Source organism: Mustela nivalis (assembly GCF_964662115.1).
Source record: "Mustela nivalis genome assembly, chromosome: 2".
NCBI lineage: Eukaryota > Metazoa > Chordata > Mammalia > Carnivora > Mustelidae > Mustela > Mustela nivalis.
Window position 1 is genome coordinate 22,682,914 of NC_139021.1, and position 25,984 is coordinate 22,708,897.

The window sequence follows — 25,984 nt, forward strand, 5'->3', positions numbered from 1 at the left end:
GTCTGTTGTGTATGGACAGAGCAAAGCCTTGCTGTAAAGATGTTTTTAATGATGATAATATGAAACCATAAGACTATCTGTAGAATCAGGGAGACACAAAGAACAGATGACAGAGTTATAAATGATACACTATAAATATAGTCTTATATTCCTCTGAATGCTTTGAGGAATAGTCTTCCAATTTTATATACTGTCCCATTATAACTTGTTTTAGGATCCTTCTAACACTGAGAAAAATGGTGAACGAAAATCAGCATTTAATCGGAGCAACCAGATACTCATCTCATTAGACTGCTTATCCAAATGGGATGACTTTTTCCAAATCTTTCAAAAACAATTCATGATAGAAGTTATGAGTATCTTAAGATAAACCATTCTCCAGCCCTACTCCTTTATGGTCTTCTACATTTCAGAAAATGCCACCTTGGTTTCTCTAGTTGTTCCTGCCAAAATTTTTGATGTTAATCCAGGACTCCACTCTTTCTCTTTCCCTCCATATTTACTCTATTACCAGATCCTTTTTTTCTCTATCACAAACTATGTTTGGCCTCTTTATATTTCACAACTTTCCTCACTACTTGGGAATTTTAGTCCACGCCATTGTCAACGTTTGCAACAGCTTCTTCACTGCTATGCCAGTTCTGACACTTGCCCCCTTATTTTCAAACCAGAAATCAGAATAATGTGGTTAAAAATAATTCAGGTTATGTTTGTCTTCAGCTCAAATCATTAAAAGTGTCTCCCGTCTTACTTCGAGTAAATGTCAAAGTCTTTACAAGGCCTGTATGGCCCCCTCTGTCTCCTCCACCGCTGCCTCTTTGATGTGTTTCCTGTGAATCTCTCCCTCATGCCCTCCATTCCATTCATTCTGGCCTTCCTGTTATTCCTTTAAAATGCCCAGCATGCTCTGCTTCAAGGCCCTTCCCATTACGGTACTGCCATGGTTGAAAAAATAAAAACTCGGTTCTTTAGGTTTCAAATTGAGAAATGGCTACCAGTTCTGTCACTTAGCTTTAACAGTGTAACAAACTACCCCTAGACTCACTGGCTGAAGACACTAAGCATTTATTACTATAGTTCAAAGCGCTGTGGGTCAGCCAGGTATCAACTAATCTGGGCTAATCTAGGCTGGGCATGCACTTCATCTGCAGTTCATCTGGTATCATCTCCACTTCAAACTGGGCTTATCTGGGTCAGTTCTAGCCCTGGCTAGTCCTTCTCACACTGATGGCAAACATGTAAGAATGCAAGTAGGGATATTTTTACAAAACTGTGTAAGTATGTGCTGTTAACTATTGTCATCTTTTTAGAATAATGTTCTTTGGATTATCAGTAGCTCTCATTTGGAAGGATGGCTCATGGGGAAAAATAGCAAAATGGCAGCAAGCTGGGGCCTAAGTGAATCGTGGCCACGGATGCATTTTCTTTTTGAGTGACCAAAACACTTTAAAAAGTTCTTTTCTCATCTGTGCTGCACTGCACTACCATTGGATATTTTTAAACCTTTAGCAAAATTTTTTATATACAGAACAGCAGCTTAGTGTTGTGATAATGCAAAAGTTTTAAGGAATGAAATAAAAATTGATCTACAAAACGTGTGATATGGTACAGAAAAGAAGATGGCAAAGAAAGAACTCCAAACAGAGAGGGGGGATTTAGTTAGATAGAGAGCAAAGTTTGGAATGAGAGTTTAGAGAAATGAAAGCTGTCAGCTTTGTTTTTTTACCTCCCAGGAATTCTCAGAAATTTTAGAGATTACGTTGGCCTTCTTTCCATATGAGTGGTGGGAGCCCTGGTTATGTTTTTGAGTGTGAAAGGAGGGGCTAACCCCAGAAGCTCCAGGGATTGGGGACTTCAGATTTCATATACAGCTTCAAACCATTGCGTCTTTTCAAAGTTGAGATGGGAGAATTCTTTGACTCTCCTAGGATCGTAGTTTTTACTGATAACTTACTGTTCTTGTCTAATTTGGGGGAGGGTTTTTATTCAAACAAAACCTTTTTCTTAGTGTAACTATCCATATCTTCTCCTTGTTTGGTCTCTAGTTTTATTACTTGTATGATATTCATTTTTTGGCCTACATATCTTGAATTTAATGATGCATTTAATGAAGGGCCCAGTGATTCCTAGTACTAGCAGTTTATTTATATTCATTTATAGTTGTGGTAGTTGTCCGTTTAAGGTTGCTACTGACCCTGGATGAGAACATACACTTGAATTCTCTGGGTTCTGAACATACTCCTTCCTGTCCCAAATGGATAGCAGCAATTTTAGGTCCTCATGGTAGCCAGGGCCAATCATCTTGCCTGCGTGGTAGCTCTTTATTTATCAGCTTGTCTACCTACATGATGAGCCCAGAATGATCAGAGGGTACTCTTAGCATCAGGTTAAATGAAACTCCTGCTTTGTTCTCTGTTGAAAGGATTTACTCCTGGGAATCCAGTGGATAGAACCTGTGGAACCAGTAGCACCCACAGAATTTTATATAACCATTCTGCAGATAGCCCCAGCAGTGATGGTGAGTAGAAACTATCTCAATTCCATTCTTGGTTCTCATGCCCATGCTTTATTGCTCCTAGAATGCAGCACCATGTGTGGCCTGATTGGTTCCTATACCACATCCTACAGGATAGTTCCCCAAACTCAGAGGGTATGTGTCACTTGAGCTGAGCTTTTTATAGGTTGTTTATCTTTCTATTAAGTTGCCTTCTTGCTGGTTGTCGTGCTAAATTGTAAGCATGACCTGGGCTCCTTGTCTTATGTTATAAAAGATCCTGAGTTGGCAAACCAAGCATTCAATAAGCCCTCAAGTGGTCATGTTGCCAGAGACACTTTGCCATGTAGGTAAACTTATAAATAGAATACATACAAATTCTAGTAAGTATGATTGCTGCCCCCTCTAGAGTGGAATGAGTCTGATATAATCAACATTCTACCAACTGCTTAGCTAATCTCTTTGAGGGATGCTGTCGTATTGAATGTGCAGCTGTTGATCTGTTAAATATCCATCAACAGCAGTACCTAAATTTTTTGGTACAGATTGTTGGATGCAGATATAGTCTCCGTTCTTGTCACCAGGAATATTCTGTTCATGGACTGGTTGCATTAACATTGGAATGGAAGAAGAGAGGTCCTCTGACCTCCGTAGGTGTTCTGGTTATTGAGTTTTCCTTTATAGTGGGCATTCTATAGTGGTCACTGTCAGAAGACAAACATATCCTCATTCTTTGTGCTCTTTAATATAGGTTCATTCACATGCTTCTTCCCCAAATTTCCCTTCCTCACAAATGATCAAATCTTACTCTTTCCAGGTACCTTACAAAATTAGCTAAGTGGTTTGTCATTGCCCCAAATTCTTATATATCTGCACATGTTAAGCCATCATTACTTTCATAGAAGGGGAACAACGAAAAAACTATTTGCAACACTGCTAACTGAAAGGATTTCTCATCATTACTCTCTTCCAGGGCCACCCTAGAGGTCATTGAGGTGCAGGGACTATCTGATTTAGTTCAGCATTATTAATACATTGTGATCCAGGCCCGAGTTTTGGATTAGCCAGTTTTAGGGAATCACCTGTAAGGCTGCTGGTTTAAATTAAGGGATGGGTTTCACTACAGTGCATGTAGGTGATATGGGAGTGTAGGCTATCTGGTGATGTAGCTTACTTGTACTTTCTGGATCTGCTCATACCATACAGTGGACTCTTGCTGTGCCCACCTGAACTTAAGACTCAATAGATCTGATGATACCCAGTTTTTGATAGCAGATCCAGTTATACTGTCACATAGTAGCTAACGGTCGGGTACTCAGAACCCACTAGGGCCTAGAAAGATTCCGGGAGCTGCTTTTAAAATGGCAAGAAGTTCCCTACTGCTGATGGCATGTCCTTGTGGCAGAACCCTTGGTGTCTGTATGACACTTGCATTGGAGCTTGTCAGAGATTCTGTAAAGCATCCTAATCTACAGTATATATCTCAGCCCATCAGTTTTCTGGGTCAAATGTCTTCAGTGGCAAGAGAGATTCCATGACAGCTTGGACCTGTCATACAGTCCTCTCTTGCTCTTAGTAAAGAGCTCAGCCCTGAAAGCTTTTTGAGTCACTGATAAATAGCTTTTTTCTTGGCTTTTCATATCATAATAGCTCCACTCCAGAGGTCAAGGAGCCATCCTGAGGATTCTGCCAGGTGTTAAAGATATTCATTCCAATTTTGTACCCAGGGACCAGGCAAATAAATTTAGTTTCAATGACTCATTCTATTCTGATGCTAATGCTACCATGTAAACCAGTGTTTGACCTTCTGTACCTCTTCACTGGTGAACATCTTATAGTATCGATGCTACAGCATGCTATAGTTTACTATCAAAGAGGCCCTATTGCTATCTTACTATGGAGTGAAATCTCATTTCTTTCTTTGGTATCCAATTTCTGAATTCTCTTGTGATATCTAATTTTCCAGAGTCGCTCCTGATAACAATTATTTTAGCCTAAATTATCCAAAAAAGCATAGCCAGAGAAAAAGTTTATATGCAGCTGTATTTTTGGGGGGGTGGGGTGGGAAGGGATCTCTCAGAATGGAGTTGGCAAACGGGTTGATTGATGTGGGGAAGGAAGGAAGGATGGACGGATGGACAGACAGGCAGACCAATCTAAGGCTGTCCTACCAAGCTGGTCACCCCTGTGAGTACTGGGGATTGGTCTCATGAGCGATTTTCTGAGAAGCAGTGGAACACACTAACGCATCGTTATCAGAAAGGCTGATAGGTTTTGAAAGCGATTTCTTTTCTTTACTTTTTTTAAATTTATTTATTTATTTATTTGACAGAGATCACAAGTAGGCAGAGAGGCAGGCAGAGAGAGAGAGGGAAGCAGGCTCCCTGCTGTGCAGAGAGCCCGATGCAGGACTCGATCCCAGGACCCTAAGATCATGACCCGAGCCGAAGGCAGCGGCTTAACCCACTGAGCCACCCAGGTGCCCCTGAAAGCGATTTCTGTTTTGGAGAGAAAATGTTGTGAGAGATGGATTAAATAGCAGTATACCTAGGTGAACTTGAAATAATCTGAAAGACAGATTGATGTCAGTCTAGGAGAAGGTAATCAGTAGCAGCTCTTAATACTCTGTAGTTTTAAAAAGTTACTAAATTATATAGTTGAAAATATAATATGTCTATTTATCCAAATTGGTTGATAAATTGGATGAATAAACTGAATCCAGAATTAGGATCAGAGGAGTCCCACTTCTCCAGATTTCTTTTTGTTTGTATCCTCCTCTGCCTGTGCTTACATTTTTAAAGCAATGCTGTCCAATAGAAATATAATGTAACCTATATAAGTAATTTCAAATGTTAAAAAGATTTAAAAACTTAATTAAAAATTAATTGAAATAATATGCTTTAATCCAAATATATCCAAAATATGATGTCAACATAGAAGCCACATAAAAATTATGAATGAGACATTTGAGATTCTTTTGCTACTAAATCTTCAAAATTTATACTTAGAACACATCTCAACTTATACAGGATAAATTTCAAGTGCTCAATAGTCACATGTGGTTAGTGGATAATGTATTGAACAGCATAATATAGAATGTTCTTTATCTGTTCTTAGCCTGGTTAATTTCTACTCATCTGCAAGGCACACACTAAATATTACCTCTTTTGAGGAGTCTTCATAGTTTTGTCTTTTTATTTTCCTCCTTTAACAGATTTTCACAATAATAACAATAATGGCAAAAATTTGTTCATCCCTTATATATGTTATCAATGTACTGTGCATTTACACCAGCCACAGCACTTACCCTTATTTATGATTTTTTATTAAATATTCATCATCATCACTTGACTCTGAATTCTGGAAGGGCAAAAACACTGTCTATAATCTCTACAGCCCAGAATGTCACTAATTTTTAAAAAACTAAACCATTAACTGGAGTTAATATAACAAGGTGAAGTAAATATATCTAAATACAATGAGAGTGGGTTCCTAAAACCAACCTCATAAATACAGGTGGGAGGAATGTGGTTTAGAAGCAGTCTACCTGAATAAGACTTAAGGGCCTTAGATTTAATGATTCCTTTAAAAGGGGCAAATGTTAGTATTTTACTGCCCAAAACATGGGTACTCATTAAATTTGTATTAACACATATAATGGATAAAGGGGAAAACAGGAGCTAGACTTTCTTTCAGCTGCTCAGATCACAGAGCAATAATTTTGGTGATACCATTCTGAGAGGAGTATAAAAAAAACTGGAATGGAGAAGCAGAAGACATGAAACCATGTCATATGAGTGGCAGATTCAGGAGTTGGCGATGTTTAGGACAGAGGTAAGACTGCCCAAGTAAGATGACATTCCCTACAAATACTTGAAGGATGATATAGAGAGGATGGATTCGACTTCTGAGCTCTGAGCAAGTAAAAATTGAATTTACTAATGTAAGCTGTAAGGACTCAGTTTTCAACCTTACATAAACAAATAACTTGTAACAGAGTCTAATCTGGCTCTAACATCGAAAGGGTACTTTAAAATGTTTGAATGAAGGAACAAATGAAGGGAAGTGGGAATTAACCCCGATGGCAGGTAGGACATTTCTCTTTTCGGCAAAGTATTCCAGTACAAGCTGGATAGCGGCTAGGAAATGTTGTAATGGGGGTACATGGTGAGAATAGATGTACTTTATGCTTCCTTCCAAGCCATGAATTCTTCTTTTCAATAATCCTATTCACTTTAAAGAAAAACAGCATTGCTTTTACTCAAGTCCGTGTTGACAGTGTACGTAGCTAGTTATATATCAGTCATAAGAAATTCTCCAATCAAAACAATAATGTCATTTTCCCTTGAGTAATTCTCACCAGGTTTCTGCTTTTGGAAGACTCAGTTGGTTAAAGAAAGTTCATAATCAGTGTTTTCAGAATACATTTCAGGACATGAAGCAAACCTCACACCAACAATGCATTATTGCTCATTTATTTTTAGCAATTAGTCATGGAACAACACAGGTGCCCAGAATTTCCTGGGCACATAAACATGAAACCTCTGCCTCTGAGAGCTTCCAGTCTAGATTGAGACAAAAGCAAAACAGGAAACCTGAGCTTTACCACAAGAAGATGAATGGGCATCATTGATACCTTCATATGTGACTTCTCCCAGACAATAATGCTTTATTTATTCTGAAAGCTTCAACTAAAAATCAGCTCAGGGCATATTTTAGTCCTCCAGAAAATAGAACAATCAGGATCACTACAGTTGCATTCAATACTTGGAATTTGCTTTGAGAATTACAAATGGTCCTTTTGCCTTCATCTTCATGATAATTAATCAATAACTTTGTTCTGAGCGCTTTCTATGTTTCAGGCACAGAGCATATGCAGATGATTAAGACATGGTTCTTGCCCTAAACAGAGTTCATATCTAGGAAAGGCAAGCTATGCTTACATGAAAAGCTGATCGGACACCAGCCACTGTGCTAGCTGAAAGAATATGAGCTTTGGTTTCAGACAGAGCTCAGCTTGAAACCTCGTTCCACCAAGCTATTTGACCTTGGTCAGCTTTCCTAAATTCTGACCCTTTGTTCCATTGGCCATATGACAATACCTAACTAGTGTGTTTGTTGTGAGAATTGAGCGATATCTGCTAGAGTAAACAAAATACAGAAATCCAACTATTTTTTAGGTAGTAAATGGGTAGACTAGATCAGGGGAGTTGGCAAACTTTTTCTATACAGGACCGGATAGTAAATATTTTAAGCATTGCACCCTATACAGTCTATCACAAAAACTCAAATTTGCTGTTGTAGCATGAAAAGAAATCTATAGACAATATGTAAAGGAATGACCGTGACTAAGTTCTAATACAATTTTATTTATGAAAACAGGAGTATAGGTCTACATTTACTGACCCTGGACTAGATAGTAACTGCTGTAAGAGTCAGAAGAGATCATGATTATTAAAGAACCAGGAGAGTGTATTCTAATAGGAGAGGGAATGTTTAAATTTTTTTGTTTTGATTTTACTTTTTATCCAAGTTAAACATGCACAAACTATAAAGAGTCAGCTTTGTCTCTAAGATTTACCATGAAAAAACTTCAGTTTCTCTATTTCCCTCTCTGAAAGCCAATCATTTTCATCTCCTTCAGTTGATTTGCCTAGGATTAACTGAAAAATCTCTAAATGACTTGGATATATATTGCTCCTAATTGATTTTTTAAAAATTCAGGTACTACCACAGGACTTCCTGTTGTGGACGATAGAGGTTCCATGTTTTCCCCACACCCAACTGTCTCACAAAAGCACCTAACCTGCCTCCCAACATAGTTATATTGTAATTTTGTTTACATCAGTATTTACTGTTTACATAATCATGGCTATGTATGTGATTTACATCTGAATTACACAGTAAACTATGGTTACTTATCCTTTGCTGTTTAACATTTTTCCCCCCTGGATTGAAGGATTTCCTTTTGTTATTCTTTTCTTAATTTCCTTTACATTGTACTTATCTCTAATTCATCCTCAACCTCTTTAACAGTTGTCTGATTATCTCCATAAGTTGTTCACATGCATCAGATGCATGTGATTTTATCTCCCTAAGGAAGAATCACCTAGAGCTGTAGTTCTCAAGCTTGCAAGGTCATCAGAATGACTTGGAGGACTCATTACAATACAGATTCCTTGGCCCCAACTTCAAAGATTCATATATTCTGAGGTAGCGCTGGAGAACTTTCATTTGGAACTGGCTCCCAGGTGGTGCTGATGTCCATCCCCACACCACACTTTGATTTGCACTGGGGAGTGCTAGCCAAGAGCCTTCTGCCCTGCTACAGACTGGACTGGATGCCTTCTACCTTAGCTGTTGCCACCAGTCCTGCACTGCCATTCACCATCATCTTGGGGATTTTAATCACTTTCTCTGTGTTGATATGGACATAGCCAAAGCCATTCTGAATCCTAATCCCCTGTGTGTCACCTTCAGATAACAGTGCCTAACATTGTCAGATCAACTTATCATATGTTAGGGTCTTATTTTGCCTTCCCTCTTTGTGAGCTCATTTTAGGAAATAGCAATGTCTTAATCATCTTCATATCTCACATGCCTGGAACATAGGGAGCATTCAAAACAAAGTGCTTGGCTGATAGTTTTTATCCCCAGATTTTATAAGAATTTCTCTTTGTTTTCAGTATTCTGAGAAAGTGGGCTGTTAACAAGTAGCTCCATCTACAGAAAACAGATTTACTTAATTTTTTCATCTTCCGTCTGATTCATAAAGGCTTCCTTATTTACCCATGTGCATTTTTCTCTTTAAAATTTCCTTCTCGGTGTGCTTTATTGTTGAGGATATAGGTAGTTGATGTGTATTATTGACTGCTTTGATAGATCTGCGTTCTTGTGAGAGCTGGCACCATACCTTCTACACTATAGGGTTTTCCTAAAAGACAATTGTTTTCTCCAGAAAATAGGTTCAAGTTTGTTTCAAATTGATATAGGAAATCAAATCCTCAGACTTATTAATTATAGCACTTTAAACACTACAATTTCCCGTGATAAAACATGGTTGTCTGCTGGGAACCATACAGTGAAGCAATTTGCATATAAGGCAAAAATCAAATAAAAATGATATTAAATAATTCTTTTTTTAATAATGTAACTAATGGCAAGATCCACAGGTACTACACGGATCACTATGAGTCTCATAAAGGAGTTCTATCTTATATCCATTCACATCCAAATCCATAATAATAAAAAAAAAACCCAGCAGATTAATTGGATATAATATCAACTTCAAGATTCCATCCAGGTTACTATATTTGCTTTCCTTTTCATGTGCAGCTTAAGAAACATGTCAAACCCACTTTGCATATAGGATGATAACATCAAAAGTGCCTGGGAGTGAGGGAGTGGACCTGTGCACGGAGCTAGCTAACGAGGGCCAGGCAAATGATAAACATGGTGATAGAACTGATTACCTTCCTCAAATGGGAGATAAATCGATGGGTGCAAATGTTATGTTGAATAGATGAACAATTATTCTATCATCCATCACTGCGTTTCCTTCCATTTTATCTGTATTATATCACAGTGGAGTACATCTTAGGAGTTATATAGCAGTTTCTTAAAGTTGAAATTCTATGTTGCAACAGGCCAAATGTGTTTGCTGTAGGCCCATCTGTCTCAGTAGTTCTCATTCACACAATCGCTATTTTTTCATATTAAAGGCTATTTATTGCATATAAATACCCAAAGCACAAATAACAGGCAGGAATGTTTTAGACAAACTCATGACATACATCAAAGTATTAAAAGAGAAGCAAATAGGGGGCAAAACTCTCTGTTGAGTGTAACAGGTCCTTCTGCATCACCCAATTATTTAGTGGATGGCCATTCTCTCTTAAATCAAGGATCAGTGTGATGTAATGGAGATAAGTCGGAATATGCTATTCTTTCCCATGGGGCAAGCTACTTTCCTTTAGAAAATGGGAAATCCAAACCTATCCAAATTTCATCTGGATAGGAACTGAAAACACAGAATCATAGAATACCAGGTTTGGAAAGGACCTTCCAATTCATTGACTGTAACTCTCTCTCTCTTTTTAAAAATTTTTTATTTGAGAGAGAGCACACATGTGCACAAGAACAGAGGGAGAGGCAAAGGAAGAGGGGGGAAGCAGACTCTCTGTTGAGCAGGGAGCCCGACATAGGGCTCAATCCCATGACCCCAAGATCATGACCTAAGCCAAAGGCAGAGACTTAACAGACTGAGCCACCCAGGTGCCCCAGTAGACTATAAATCTCTTACTGATGTTTGAGACCTCTTTAAAAAATCAAGACTTATAGTTTTCCCAGCATTTGGCTGAGAAATTCTTGTGGTGGAGGGACCTTCCCGAGACTCTGCAATTCTGTTTACGCTCTGTTTGGAACATTTGATCATTCACACATTTATGTTGTTTGGAACATTTGATCATTCACCCATTTATGTTGTTTAAACCATTTGATCATTCATGCCATTCATATTTATGAAGTGCTTACTGTGTTCCAGGGAATGTTTGAGGAACTGGGATCCTTATGGTTCTTGTACTCTTCAGTATCCTTTTATTTACAAGTACAAAACTCAGCCCAACCAGTCCAAATGCATTATTTAAGAAAAAGGAGGGTAAATAAAATCCCATATTAGTGAAAAATCTCAGATAGATCTGATTTTTGATGTGACTAGATTCAGCAGCTCAAATAGCTTCACAAGGAGATTTTTTTCTTCACCTCTGCTCTCTTTTCCTCTGTGTTGACCCCATTCACAGACAGGCTTTCCACCTTGTGATGGTAAAATTGCTGACACAGGCCCAGGATCCTATGTTTTCAGTCTTTCTGTAACTTCTCTCCAGTTTGCCATCTGAAACCAGAGGAAGGATAATTCTGTCTTTAGGTGACAAACTTCAACTATGTCATCTCCCCTTGAGATTTGTTCTTCAAAGTGATTTCTCCATTCTTTCCACTTGGAGATTTTGTAGCCTTTTATGTCTAGTCTTACTAAATTTTCTTGAATGGACAAATGAATGAATGAGTGAACAGAAGTCTTTATATCATTTGGTGAATACTTAACTGAGGAGCATGCCAATATAGAGAAAGCAAAAATCAGCAACGGAGGGAGAGGCAGAAAAATGATTGCGTAATTGGAGGAGCTGTATCAAGCTGTGCCTGCTGAAACAAGTTCAGTGTTTGGGATTTTTACATATATAAGCCCATATACATTCCTTCTTATGCTTAAACCAGTTTGAGTAGGGTTACTGTCGCATGGAGTCAAAACATCCTGCTTAATACATTTGATTCCTTTGATTGTGGTCTCCACTCAGTTAGTGTTCAAGAATACAAAAATAATTAACACATTTTTATTCTGCTAATGGAGAGAATATTGGTCTTAATGGAATTAGGCATTTCCTGAAGCCCTGTGTGTGGTCAGCTAGACTAGATAGAATAGTGGGAAGAGCCTCATCTTCAGAGTTAGAGCAGGAGGATTTGAATCTCAGTCCCACTGCTTATTTTAGTATGACCTTGGGCAAATAATTTACTATCTCCCTATTTGTTTTTGAAAAATAACAACAACACGGCTTTATGCATCATATTAATGATCTGAGTTCTGTGTGAATAATCTGTGAATATGATGAGATCATTATTATGGCATATTAATAGCACTGCCCTCTTGCATTCATTCACTTATCAAGAAGTTGTAGTACCCGGAAAGAAGCCTGAAGAACTGCTGGAAGTCCTCTTGGGTTCCAGTACATAACCTTCCTGAGAAGTCCCTTTGTGGATTGTGAGACATCCCAAATGGACCGAGGAAGTGACCAGTGGTGGGATAAGCAAGAACTATGTATTATCTTTTGTGTCACTTCCTATTGGAGGAACGCTCAGTCAGTACAGGTTAGGCCGAGGTACTTTACAGAAATGTTAGTATATCAGATAATATACTCTTTTTTCCTGAACAACAAAAATTAGCTGGCCTTTACTGAGTGCTTATCATATGTCAAGCACTGAAAATTAGCCTCTTACGTCAATTAATTAATTCATCCTCATGTCAATCTACATTGTATTATTATATGCTATTAGCCAGATTTCACGATGAAGCCTCAGCAAGGTTAAGTAACTTGTGCAAGTTTACATAGCTAATAAGTGGCAGTGCTGGAATATAATCTGGGCACCCGATCCCAGAACTTGTACTCTTAACTTTACCGTATCTAGGTAATGTATCTAGGTACCATATTTACGATTGACATGTGATTTCACGGGGTTTGTTTTGGCTGGATTTGATAGCAAGGTATTGTGGACATTAACACACACTATTGCCTTTCAAAGACTGAAGCTTTGTTTCTGGGTCAAGATGGTCAGGTCAGACTCCTTTAGGACACACCCTTTTTAAGAAGAATCCTGGGTAACACATGTAAAGACGTTTTTAGGGAAAGTTAGTATTGTGATCAGCCCTGCCTGTTGAGTACACATGATCTGGCATGTCTAAATCTCATCTCAGGATCCAGCTGGAATCCTTGCTAAGTGATTTACTCGAAGTAGAGAAGACATACGTATCAGTACCTACACTGTGCCTGGTTAAGCCTCTTGTCAAACCTGTGAATAAAAAGAATAAAGGAAGTATCTTCTTATTAATTGGGCTTATAAAAGTGTCACCCATTCATTTGTAATGCTAGTAATTTCTGGTTTTGATCGCTGTTTTTCTAAGTGTGAAAACAGGCCAAACCTTTCTGACTAATGCTAAGATTAACCAGTTCATCTTGGTCTTTATCCGAATGGCAATGTATATGTGTAGATATTTACTAGTGCATAGAAACACAGCTAAAAGATGCTGGAGCTTTGCTTCCTCCCCTGGCATGCCTTTCCACCTCTATTTAAGTCATACTACACTACAAAGTCTTACCATATCAGCAAAGTCTGCTCTAACTCTTCTAGCTTCTGGACATTTCTCTTTTCACTTTGAAATGACTATAGCCCTTGTAGACTAAGCTAGGGTTTCTCAAGTTCGGTTGTGTTGATACCTGGTCCGGATGATTCATTGTTAAGGGGGCCGGTCTGTCTTTGACGGCTGTTTAGCTGTACCTCTGGCTTCTATCCACTAGATGCCAGTAGCACACCCCTTGCCCCACTCCGTGCCCCCCCACCCCACCCCACCCTGCCCTAGTTGTGACAATCAGAATATTCTAGGGTAGCAAAATGGCTGTCAGTTGAGACCACTGGTCTATGCTAAACAATTTAATTTAAAATGTTTTCCTATATAATTGTCTAGTTGTCCTTTTTGTTCATATTTCGTCAACAAGATGGCAGGTCTCTGAGGCAGAAATCACACACAATAATATGTCTTCTGTTCTTCCAAACGCGAAGACAAAGATAAAAGGAAAGTCAACTAGTATTTTTTGAGTGCCAGCATTGTGGCTGAACTTTTCCAAGTACTTTGCATATGCCATTTCATCAATTCATTCTACAAATATTTATTGAGTGTCTACTTCTCATATAATACTTGAGAGGCAACATTCCAATCCTGGCTCAACTGTTTAGTGTGACCGTGGGTAATTTACTTAATCATCTCTCAGTGCTTAGTTTCCTTGCCTGTAAAATGGGACAATAATATCACCCATCCTGTGGGTTGTGAGGGTTTTGGGGGTTGAAATGTATAAAACATTTAGAACAGGTTCTGGCACATGTAAATGTCTGCTGAGTATCAGTTATCATGCTTATTATGTGTCAAGTCTGCTTCTTGGTGCTGAGGAATCCGCAATGGACAAGAGACCTTGTTCTCCTTGGGCTTATATTCGAATATGATCTCAAATAAGCCTCATTAAAGGGATAAGCAATATCATTGCCCCATCTCCCAGGTAGGGAAAGTACAGTTCAGTGAGAAGAAGTAATTTGCCCAAGGTCACATAACTGGGAGATCCCAGGGCCAAGGTATGAACTCAGCTCTCTCTGGCAACAAAGCCATACTGAATACTTAATAGGTTCTCAGCATACTTGCTGATGTCTAGACAGAAAAGGAAATTATTTTCTCTCTTTTTTTTTCATTCTTTCCTACTTTTGTTTTTCTCTTTCTTTTCTAAAGACTAGTAAAACCTCTCTTTCAAGTTTTATAAATACATTTTGTTTCCCTTTTTATATCTGGGTATTTATTTTACTTGTGAGCACTGTGCTATCTCTGATGATGATCCAATCCTGTCTTAGATACAGGAACTTTCATTGAAAATGAAATGTCCACAGTGATTCATCTTTGCAGCAAATGGGTACTGTGTACTTTGGGGTTTAAAAATAGAGATGAGTCAAGAAAATCATATGTTTCCTGCTTTAAAAAAAACTTTTCAAAGATTTGGGTGCCCCTCCACCCTTTACCATCATATTAAACACGATGACCATAATTGGGGTACACATCCAAAGAGAACCTAAAATAACTCCTTCCTTTCCAGTTTTAACATTTAGCAATACTATTTATCAAAATAATAATTTCAGCTATTTCTAGCTACATTTTGTGTTAGCTCAGGGACTCCAGTGTGTCAACAGACACCATGTGGAACCTGCCACCCCATAGAACGTTCTGGGGGATTGGCTGATGCTGTCAAACTCTTCCTCTCTCTCTCTCTCTCTCTGGAAATGGGTATCTGAGTGAGGCATAAGGGTCCCGGACAAGGGCTGCCTTCCTGCTGAATGACTCCTGTGTTATGGTTTTCTCAGGACTCTGCCTGTGTGTGTTTACATGTGCTCCTTCAGAGTGGGTGTGGCAGATGAACAGCAGGCAGGCTGGTTAGGCTGCAATCTGGAAACTTGGAGGAAAAACCCTTTCTTTTGCGCCTCCTAAATCAGTGCTTCCGCGGTTTGGCCATCCCGTCCGCTGTTACAAGCTCCGCGTCCTCGGCTCATGCTGACAGCAGTGAGGTGCTGATTTTCAGGTTGATTGGCAGTAGTATTCCTCTTTTGATGAAATCTCATCAAAGTTCACCCTGAAAGAACACACTGGGCAGAACTTTATGCTTTTTAGGTGAAAGGAAAAGAGAGGAAGTTTTTAGAGAATTCTTTGAACTAAGAAATATTCTTTGTATTTGCAATTGGATTCTTGTTTAGAAAGAAGATTCCGTGTCCAGGGATCTTACATGTCTACTTTGTGAACAATAACTATATCAAAACAAGAGGAGAAGGAAGGGGGTAAAGAAGGAAAAATGGATGAAAGTTGATATGACTGAATAACCCTAAAGACATACGAAACTACAGGGGCATCCCTAGGGGCTTAGTCTCCTCTGAGGATGGGCCTTCACTCACATTGGGGGCTCTGGCAGGTCCTCTTGGTTCCGTGTGTGTCCCTGCCTCCTTCTGTCCTCAGTCTGACTGCGAGATTTTGCACGTCATACTTCCAAGTCAAGGTTCCCAGATCGGCTCTTCCTTCCACCCCAGGATCTATCCCTGGCATGTTCAAGCAGGTGTGTCACATTGCAGGATGGCTGTCACCACATGATCTGGTGGTGTAGTCATGCATTTATTCTCATCCCATGATAAAAGTTCTTGAGGATGGTCTGTCAGCTGCCAAAACTGTCTAGAGAAGAGACAGGCAGTGTTGTCTCTACTCGGCTCCTTCCTTACATGGAGAAAACATAATCTTGTCTCTGTCTTCACCCTGCCAAGTCCCTATATGCATTTTGCACATTTAATATGTTAACTATCAGGTAACAACATGAATGCTCCTGGGTTCCTCATATCACACTTAAACACACCAAGAAAACACCAAATTTTCAATTGTGAGCAATCAGTTCTGGGGGAAATACACTAATATTTAAGGGTGCAGATACTTCAAAAGGCTGATTTAGAGATGATACAACCTTGCTTTGCTTCAGGAGAAAGTGAACACTGTTGGAGAAGGTTCGAGAGATCAGCAGAGCGCCAGACACTCATAGCAGTTAATGTTTTCACAAGCAATAGCATCTCACACTGACCCTGAATCTGCTCTTTATTTTCCTGTCACTGCATCTTTGCTGCATCTTTCTCTTTTATCTTCACTTCCCCGTAGAGACTCAGCAGATCTGATCAGTTTCCCCTGAGATGTTCTCCTCATGGTCATGGTCTTTACCTTCTCTGATCCAACACTGAATTTTGGGCTTCTGTGGTAATCATGATGCTCTTCTCTGGGTTTTTTTTTTTTGTGTGTGTGTGTACTTGACACATTCACCTTGAGTTAAGGACTTCGTCTCACTTGCTTCTCATGGAATCACGTTGCCTAGCACAGCACTGCGAATATTCATGGCTGCTCAATAAATGTTTATGGAATGAATGGAATGAGTGATTTGACATTATTTTGTAAATGCAAGAGATGAGGATGTAGGTAAAGAACTCAAATATTGACACTCAGAAGATTTGGCTTCAAGTTTATGCTCTGCCTTGTATCACCTCTGTGAATTAGGACAGGGGAAGATCATTTAAATCTTTCCCCAGTAAAACTGAGGATAATAATGCCTACTGTGACCTCCTTAGGATTATTATATATCACAAGAGTTGATGCAGGTATTGGAGTTTTGAATTGTACATTGTGAAGAGATTTTAGTTAATACTTGAGTACTAACCTACTTGGTAGGTCTCCTTATATTCCAGTTTTCTCTTCCTCCTTATGTAATACTCTAATGCTAAGAAGACTTCTGTCTTTGGTATCAGAAAGTACTGTGGGTCTCCCATCCAACAAGTACATGATGGATCTGTGAAGACTTGGATCAGTGCTTGTTTTCCCACTCTCGCTCACAACTGCACTATGACCACCTGAGGGTCAGAGTAGAAATTAGGTCTGTGGGTACATGCAGTGACTCTGTTAAAGAAGATTAAAAAAAAAAACTGGTATGTGTAAATAGGGCTAGAACTTGCAATGTTGGGTTTCAAATGAACTACATTTTTCACACAAATGAATTAACCAGTCATATAGTTCTACTGGGACCTCAATATGGGTTAATCAGTCATTAAACCTATGAAATAATCCTTTTTTTTTGCTATTGCTAAAGTATTGGTGGTGTTTTCTGGCTTGGGAAAGGCTAAGTACAGCTTTTCCACAGGGTGTTTTGAGATGTAAGAGGACTAATTGAATAAGTGTTAAAAATAATTGTTGAATGAATGAACTCCTGATTAGCAAAAGCATCAGGGTCTTCTCTTCACCCCTGGGAAGAATATTCACTGGCATCTTTTTTTAAGGGTAATACTGGTAATCTCTAAGTTGAAATGGGAAAGGGGAGAACTCAGAAGGAGACATCTTCATAGAATACACATAACCAGGATTTTTCAGTGTACAGTAGGTCTTATCAGTACTGTTATATTTTATGATATTTGCAGCAGTGATTTTTTAAAAATTGAGTTTTAAAAATAGAAATCCAAATACAGAGGACAGAGAAAAACTCTCCATTGCATCAGTATGAGCATTTTATAAGATTTTTTTTTTCTTTTGGCATCCTGATCTCTTTGAAAATGCTCTCTTCTCTACTTATGGGGAAAAAAATACACCTACTAACAGCCTGGAGGAATTATGCAATGTGCTTTGCACAACTCTCATGGCCTCAGGTAACAATGTAAATGAACCTTATTAGACAATTTTTTTTTTCACTGTGCATGTGAGAAAATTATTTTTAAATGAGTTTTTTTTTTTCTTTTGGATTCAGTAAAACTACTCTCCTTGAATGAAGAAGAGCCACATGAGAAGGAATTAGGGCATGTTACAATTCAGCTGTTTGAGTCAGATGTAAAAAGAAAAAAAAAATTGGCATTTCTGAGGTGGAAAAAGCTAGGTCTTCCTTCTCAGGAATCACAAAAATAACTGCTGAAAACCCTCACACTTTCCAAGAGAAACTTCTTTAAAAGTTATGTGTAACTAAAAATAGGGGGATTATAATGGAAATCAGTGTGCATGCGTGAGAGTCCCAGAGCAGCAGAAGAGGCCCAGAGTGGAAGCTCAGGGTTTGTGATTTTCAGTCTGTTCCCCCGATTTAAATCTGTTGGCCGGAAGAGTGTTTAACCCTGGGAGTCACCTGTAAAGTGGTGATCTCAAAGAAGTCTCAGTGAAATGAACTTTAGGTTTATCTTTGGGTTTTGAAGAAACCCACTACCCACACAAAGGAATGATGGTAATTGTTTTAAAGACTTGTCAAAAGCTTGGCTCCTGACTGTCCAGACTTGGAACAGCATAATACATTCCTGGAGTGGCGGAGACATCAACTTTGAGAGCATTTGTTTCAAGACCTGAGATCTTCATTGTGATCAAATCTTGAGAAAGAGCTTAACCCAACATGACTGGTTTTCTAATGGGAATAGAAATACTTACTCTGCCACAACAAAGAATGCATGAACAGTCTTCTAAAATGCAGTAATGTCAGGGTTTGAGGGAGGGAGTATGGAGAATAACAGTTTAATGGGAAGAGGGTTTCCTTTTTGGGAGATTAAAAACCTTTTGAAACTAGATAGAGGTGTGGTTGCACAATATTGTGAATGCAGTAAATACCACTTTGAAATGGTTAATTTTATGTTACGTGAATTTCACCTCAATAAAAGAAAAATACATTTGTAATTCAAGATAGAAGGTAATCTCTCACTTAGTGCAAGCATCATTGCATCATTGCTGGCAGATATGTGGAAGGGTTTTTTAATGATTTTGGATGGAATAGCTGCTATTTATAATTCCATTTTTTTCCCAGAAAGAAGGCATTAACAGCTTTCATTGAAAAAGATAAGTGGCTGAAATAAAAGTGACATCTACACATTTAGAAGAGGAGTCATTATTTTGAAAAACTCAGTTTTTTAAAAAAAATAAACTAATATAGTAATTATTTTTGTATTGATTTTCACTTGAAGAAATAGGATTTAGTAAAAAGAGGCACAAATAGGTGAGTTGCAGCATTATTGCACACGGATTAAAACTTGACCTTCGTTGTGTTGGTGACACACAGTCCTTCTGAGGCATCTTGACTCATCCACATTTCAAAAAGCACTCCGTTGAAAGGAGTGTGGACTCCGGAAGAATTCAGCATGACTGAAAATTGATAAAAGAGAGCTCAAATCAGCTTGCCCTGTATATCAGGACATAATCACCTTATTCTAAAATGCCCCTTTCCTGGAGCAACACACAAGCCTTTTTCATTTTCCAGTTCCCCTCCTTTCTCAAGTCCACCCCCAAGCCCTTCAGTAAAACTGCTAATCTCCCTCTTGAACCTCTTCCTTATTTCTTGCTTCCCCTGAACTTCCGTGCTTCGGTAAAAGCATTCCAGACATGAAATGTCAGACCAGGTCGGGACCAGCGAAGGACCCAATTTTGCAAGTACATCATTTGTTTCTAATCTAATGATGAGGCTCACACCCAGATCCCTCTCAGTTGTGTGTCTCTCCAGGTGGAGCTCCAGACTCTTGGGTGCCAGATGATTAAGCCCTGCTTCTAGCAGGGTTTGGAAGCAGCTGCTGCCATATCAAACCTCTTTTTCTCTCAGCCAGTTGCGGCAGAGTCTACACCCAGCTGTGATTCGAGGTGCTCGCTGGCAGCTCTCATCTCCACCGACAATCTTTCATCTCGATTCTCTATAAACTTTTCTTAATATCTGCTTGTTAAACCTGACAGAATGGCATTAGAACAAAGCTTAGCCTGGCTGCTGAAATGCTGGCAGCATCATGTGTCAGGCCTTTTTGCTTCTTCCTTTGATAAAGTTTTGCCCAGCTATTATTGTGGAGGCCTTGCTGGATGGTTCTGAGGCCTCGAAGCAGAAAGGCATCCATCTGCTGCAGAAAGCTCAAAGGGTGATGTGGTCCTGGGGCGGACCCAGAGTTGAGTCATGTATTTCTTCCCCCAAATTATTCCCTGTGAATACCAAATCAAAACGCCCCATCTCAGGTTATGTAAGTACTTTTAAATCCTTTTGAAATAAAACTCTTAAACTTGGCTGTTCCACTTAAAAATCCCAGAGGCGAGGCAGTGCTAGACAATTTCATACAATGGTCTCAAGGACAGTTGCTTTCTAGAGGTCTTAGCGTAAGTTAGTATTGGCGTGAAGAGAAGTGGGATCTTATAGAGAAAAAAACAACCTTGTTTGTGGCATGATATGAAGTCTCTGTCCCTCCCTGAAACCCCTCTGGTGCTTAAAGGAACACGATCAGAGATTAGAGTGCTATCTGGACAGTTGGAAGAGCAAGGTTTGCAAATTCACATTGCTAGGAAGAGACCACCCTGTCTTCAGGTCAAGAACCCTTTCTATTCTTAGAATAGAATGCCCACTGCTACATGCCCACTGCAGCTGAGTCCAAGCTCTGAGGCTTTCTCTTTGGGAATGGCTTTTCACCTGAGGTCTTCATACAGATCTGTTGAAGGTTGAGTAAGAGCCGTGGGAACTGCTGTCTAACTCTTAAATAGTATAGCCCTTGCCAGAAGAGTAGGTGCTCCACAAATGGGCTTTGTCATTTGACTTGGAGGTATGGTTGACAAGGTGAGTTAGAGGGAATGGTCAAAGTGTTCTTCCCTGAAAAGAGTATCAGTAATTTAGCTCGGCAGATTTAGCCTTTAAACTCTGGAGTAGCTTCCTCCCCATCCACCCCAATTCCCACCACTGGCCAGGAAAGGACTACATGGTAGTGTTTATATGCTGTCCGTTAGCATGGTCTTCTCTCTCTGCTTTATAGTTGAGTTTTTCATATTCACTTATTTTAACAAATGTGAAGGCACATACTAGATTTGAAATATTTTTGTGATCATTCCTGCCTTCACCAGAACCCAACTGGTCTAGATCACAGTGAAACCTCTATGAAAGTGGTTGGCATGATATCCCTGGCTGTGGGTATCATTTGAAGCTAAAAACTCAGACCACTCTTTTTATCTCAAGTGCTTCTTAATATGTGTTATGTATTTTAAAGCAAGAAAAGGACATTTTCTCAGAGCCGTGGGTCAACACTTTGGAAACAGTGCTATGGCATAATACTAGTTAAACTCAGTTAATGTCAGTTTCAAGTTCAAGAACAAACAAATGAGATGCCTGGTTCTTCACTCCCCCCACACCCCATGCTCTCCTCCTTACAAGCTATGCCAGGGAGAATTCCCATCCCCAGACTTTTCTCCTTATAAGGTGTGGTTTCTGCCATTAAGAAGTCTGCTTGGACATGGAAGACTTCAAGCACTAAATTATGTCTTCTGCTCCCTGCTCACTGGCAGCAACTGTGCCAAGGTCCAGAAGGGAACTTGGTAGGTGTGTCCTAATAGGAGACTGTGTTCCTCCTTTAATTGCTGTAAAAGCTTTTGAAGCCATTGTCTGGTGGATCTAAGGAGATTGATCCTGGAGGTGTGAGCTCCGACAGCAAGTCAGGAGCTCAGAGTTATAATTCTTGGTCTGGCAATGACTCACTGTAGGGCCTGCGGCAAACTCACTCATCTTCTTTATGCACCAATTTACTCATCTGCAAAACCTAGGGAAATTAACACACAATTTCCTGATGGGATATTATATGGTTTAGGCATTAATAATCATGGCAAATAAGTTTGATGGCAAGCACCCCCAGAGGTTTTACCTGCTAGAAGCCTCTATGAATTTTTAGTAGGCTTTGTTGGTTTTGTTTCCGAGTCTGGACTTCCGTCCTTGGAGGTCTTTAAATCTACAGTAAGGAAACCCAAGTTCCCTTGAAGTTTTGTTCTAATCCTGGTAAGCACAGATGATTTCCTTTAGGATTGTGTCACATGGTAGTTTGCAAAAGAGATCTTCTCACCTACCACAAAGACCCCCCACTGCTACCCTTCAGGCAGGCCCAGATGCCATGCAGGATGGGAACCAACTTCTGTGGTGGGACCACGTTGTTTCAGAGACCATCTGTATGAAAGCCTCCTCGTGGTCTTGGCAGAGCTATTGCGTCAACCAAGAAGCATCATAAAGACGTCCTCCTTTGTTGATAGTCTTCTTCCCTGTCTGATGAAACAGCCCTTTTGGGGATTCAAAAAACTCAAAATGAAAAACAATGTGTCAATAAATGGAAATTAAATGAATGTGTTAGCATTAATTTGTTACATTCTACATGTGCTCCTCTGAAGAAGTGGTGTTTATATTCAGGGCCAGATGTAGGCTTCCAGTATGGTAAAGTAAGAAAGGACCCAGGAGAAACGGATCCAGCAGCCCTCACATGGCGTCCATCTCAGCTGCATCCTCCTGTACTTAGTTCACGTACTTCTCTCCTTGGAAAGGAGTGCAGTTCCTAAATGTTCAAGCCTCTGGGTGGACTGGCCTCTGCTCTTTGTCTTGCATATTTCAGGTCTCTTGGGTCTGAAGCATATTTCTGTCTCATCTACTTAACTCTGCTGTTAAATCTCTGCCACCATGCCTGTCTCTTCAGCTCACCAGATTTCACACTCATTTGCCAGTGGCTGTGAAAGGAAATGACAGCAGAATTTCTCATGGACTTGGCTCCTATCCAGTGTGGAAAACTTACTGAGTTGATGTCTCCCAGAGCCCGTCTTTAACTCAGGTGTCCCTGTTTCATTGGGCTCAGCAGATTTCCTACATCTGTGGTGTATGACATTGTAAAGAGTTCAATCTGGACTCTTTCCCCCCTTATGTGTCCCCATTCCATGTTTAAGCCGAGGAGCCTCCCCATAGGTTTGAGACTGAAAAAGTGCAGATTGTATCAGTCCTGCTTTTAGCAGTGCCCTGTGGAATAAGACACCTCCTGCTCAATGTTCCCTCTACTGCTTTTAAGGTGTGAACAGACGAGCAGGAAGCATAAGCTGACAACCATGCTGTGGGAGCACTAGAGATGGTGAGCAGAGCTCGGGGCTTAGGGCCCTGGAAGAAGACGACGGAACGCAGGCATTGCATGCTCATTCATTCATTTACTCCTTCTTTCATTCGCCCAGCAAATAGTTACCGAGCTCTCTTGTGCTGTGCACCAGGTTGGCCATTGAGACATGACAGCTGACACCTACGGAATAACCACTGCAGAGGGGCCCTGGGCTAAGTGTGAGTCTTCCGTAATGCTGAAGGACCGGGCTGTGGTTATCTCCCCGGTAAGGGGAGGAAATCGGCACCGGCACTCCAAAGTGTTAAGTAATGACACACAGCCCGCAAGTGATGGAGTCTGCATTCAAATGTAGATAGTCTCACTCAACGTCCTGAGTTCTTAACAGCTGCTCCACACTGCTAGAATACACGACTCTTTACTGGACACTTTCGGGGATATCAGGACAAAGAGGACATATTTCCTGTTCCCTGGGAGTTAGTGTAATAAAGGGAACAGATATTCATCGTGCTGCCACTTGCGTAGTTTGATCTTGGACACATTACTTCCATGTGCCTCGGTTTTCTCATCCCTCAGTGCTATAATGTTTCCTATTTCTTATGGTTATTTTGAGGATTAAATGTGTTAAGATATGTATAACACCTAAGGCAATGCTTTAGTCACCCAAGAATTACTGGTTATTATTGCTTTTGTTATTAACTGTTAATAATCACCAGAATATCAGTATTCAGTGTGCAGCTACTGTGTATCAGACACTGTTAATCACTTAGTGATCGGTCTGTGGGGAATAGGCTGTATTGTTGATGTCCCTTTCTATTCTTTCAGTGAAGTGAAGGTAGCCTAAAGAATAATTCTAACAGCAAGGAAATGAGAGAGCCTGGTAAGACATACTCTTTCCTCCTTAAGACAAAGAACACAATGTTGAGATAAACCTTAACTCCCCTCTCAGTCCCCCAAGAACAGAGTATCTTGGATATTGGCTTAAGGAGAAGGGGGTTAGAGAAAATGCCATAGTTGATATAGGGGAAGTTATTTGAGAGCAGCTGGAGCAGTGAAGGGAAACAGAGATGAGCAGTTGGCAGTTCCTGAGCTCCCCAGGCCACTACCTCTCCCCATTTCTCTAGTGGATCACCCCAAAGATGTCCTCAAAGCTCACTGTTAGGTATGCCTGTCTGTGTGGCTGGAAATAAGGACAGAGTAGAAGACATTGGGGCTCTCAGGGAAGGGCAGCCCAGCCCTTTCGTTTTGCATTTTGTATCAACTCAGTTGACTAAAGGGCAGACTTCAGTTTTCTCTTTCAACACATAGAGTCTGTGTATGAACAAGGGGGAAACAGTAAGACCTGTTTTGCAGGAAACGGGGTACCTTCACATTTATTGCAGTGTTCTAGAAATGTCCAGGTATATAAATGCAAGAAGGAACAGTCTCTGTTCTCATGGAATTTGAATCCTTTTCTTCCCTACCACATTCAGCCTAGAGATGCACTTATTCAACTCTTTGGCCTTATAGATAATATTTCCATGACATTATCTAGTTTCTGTCTCCACCCCCAAATTCAATTACCTGAAGACTGCGACTTATGTAACTACTTTGAGAAAGAAGAGCTTTTGAGCAGGAGATAGGAGTGGGATTTGAAAACACCTTTAAAGATCTTGTAACTGATTTTCCTGTTTTGCTGGTGGTGAGAATCCTGGAGTGTGACTGAGTTGCCCAGAAATGATAAGCAGACCATGTACTCTTACTACATTCACCACAGTGACATGTCCCTTTGGTTTCTGCAAAGAGCAACTGAAGGTCTGGGGCCACAGAGTCTGAGGCAGCACTGCGATCCCAGCCATGCTCTGCCTCTTTCTCCTCACTTCTTCTTCACCCTGAAAATGGGCTTCCTTTTAATATTGCAAAATAACAGGGGATATCCCCCTTTTTCATGCAAGAGCACCATTTCCACCTCCTACAGCTTTCTTTGTTTCAAATTGTTCATTCTTGGCAGTGATATTCTTAAACCAGGGAAGAATGAGGAAATTTCACTGTCTTGGTGAAATTACCTCATTTAGGAATAATTGGTATTCACAGAAGAGATGCACATTTTCATCCACCTAGTAATGAACAAATTAACAAGACACCTACTGAGTTGTGTTAACAAAATTACCAAATGTAAAAGGAACTAATTACTATCCACTTCATCCAGACGAACTCAAAACTGCATTCATAATGGGCTTTGTGGCTGACTTGATGTAGACTGTGGGGAAAGGAAATGAACAGGTGCCTGGTGGTCAAAGACTCTGTGCTTGGTGATGGTTTTGGAAGTGGTCCCTGCTTCTCAAGAAAGCTGAGATTACTTCTAGGGACCTTTCTTTCTTGCTAGTGAAGACATGCACAATAGGCATACTTTATTTTCAGAGAAAACTGATTGTTACCATAAAATAGGAACCCAAACCTACAGAGATGAATATTTAGAAATAGTAATCTTCTATGAAGAGATAATAGCCAGCAAACTGATGAGGTGTTTATGGAGTCAATTATCCAAATTCAGAAGGAACCCCTGGCCTGGTGCCTGAAAGAATTTAGAATTGGGGAAGATTTCTGAGAAAAAAATGAAAATAGGACTCTCATATGTATATTAGAATTTTGTTATTTACTTATATTGAATATTTCCTTTTTTGAGGTGTTCAGAATAAGCTGATGGCAGTTTTACAGATTAGACAATTCAATTAATTAATGAATTATGCT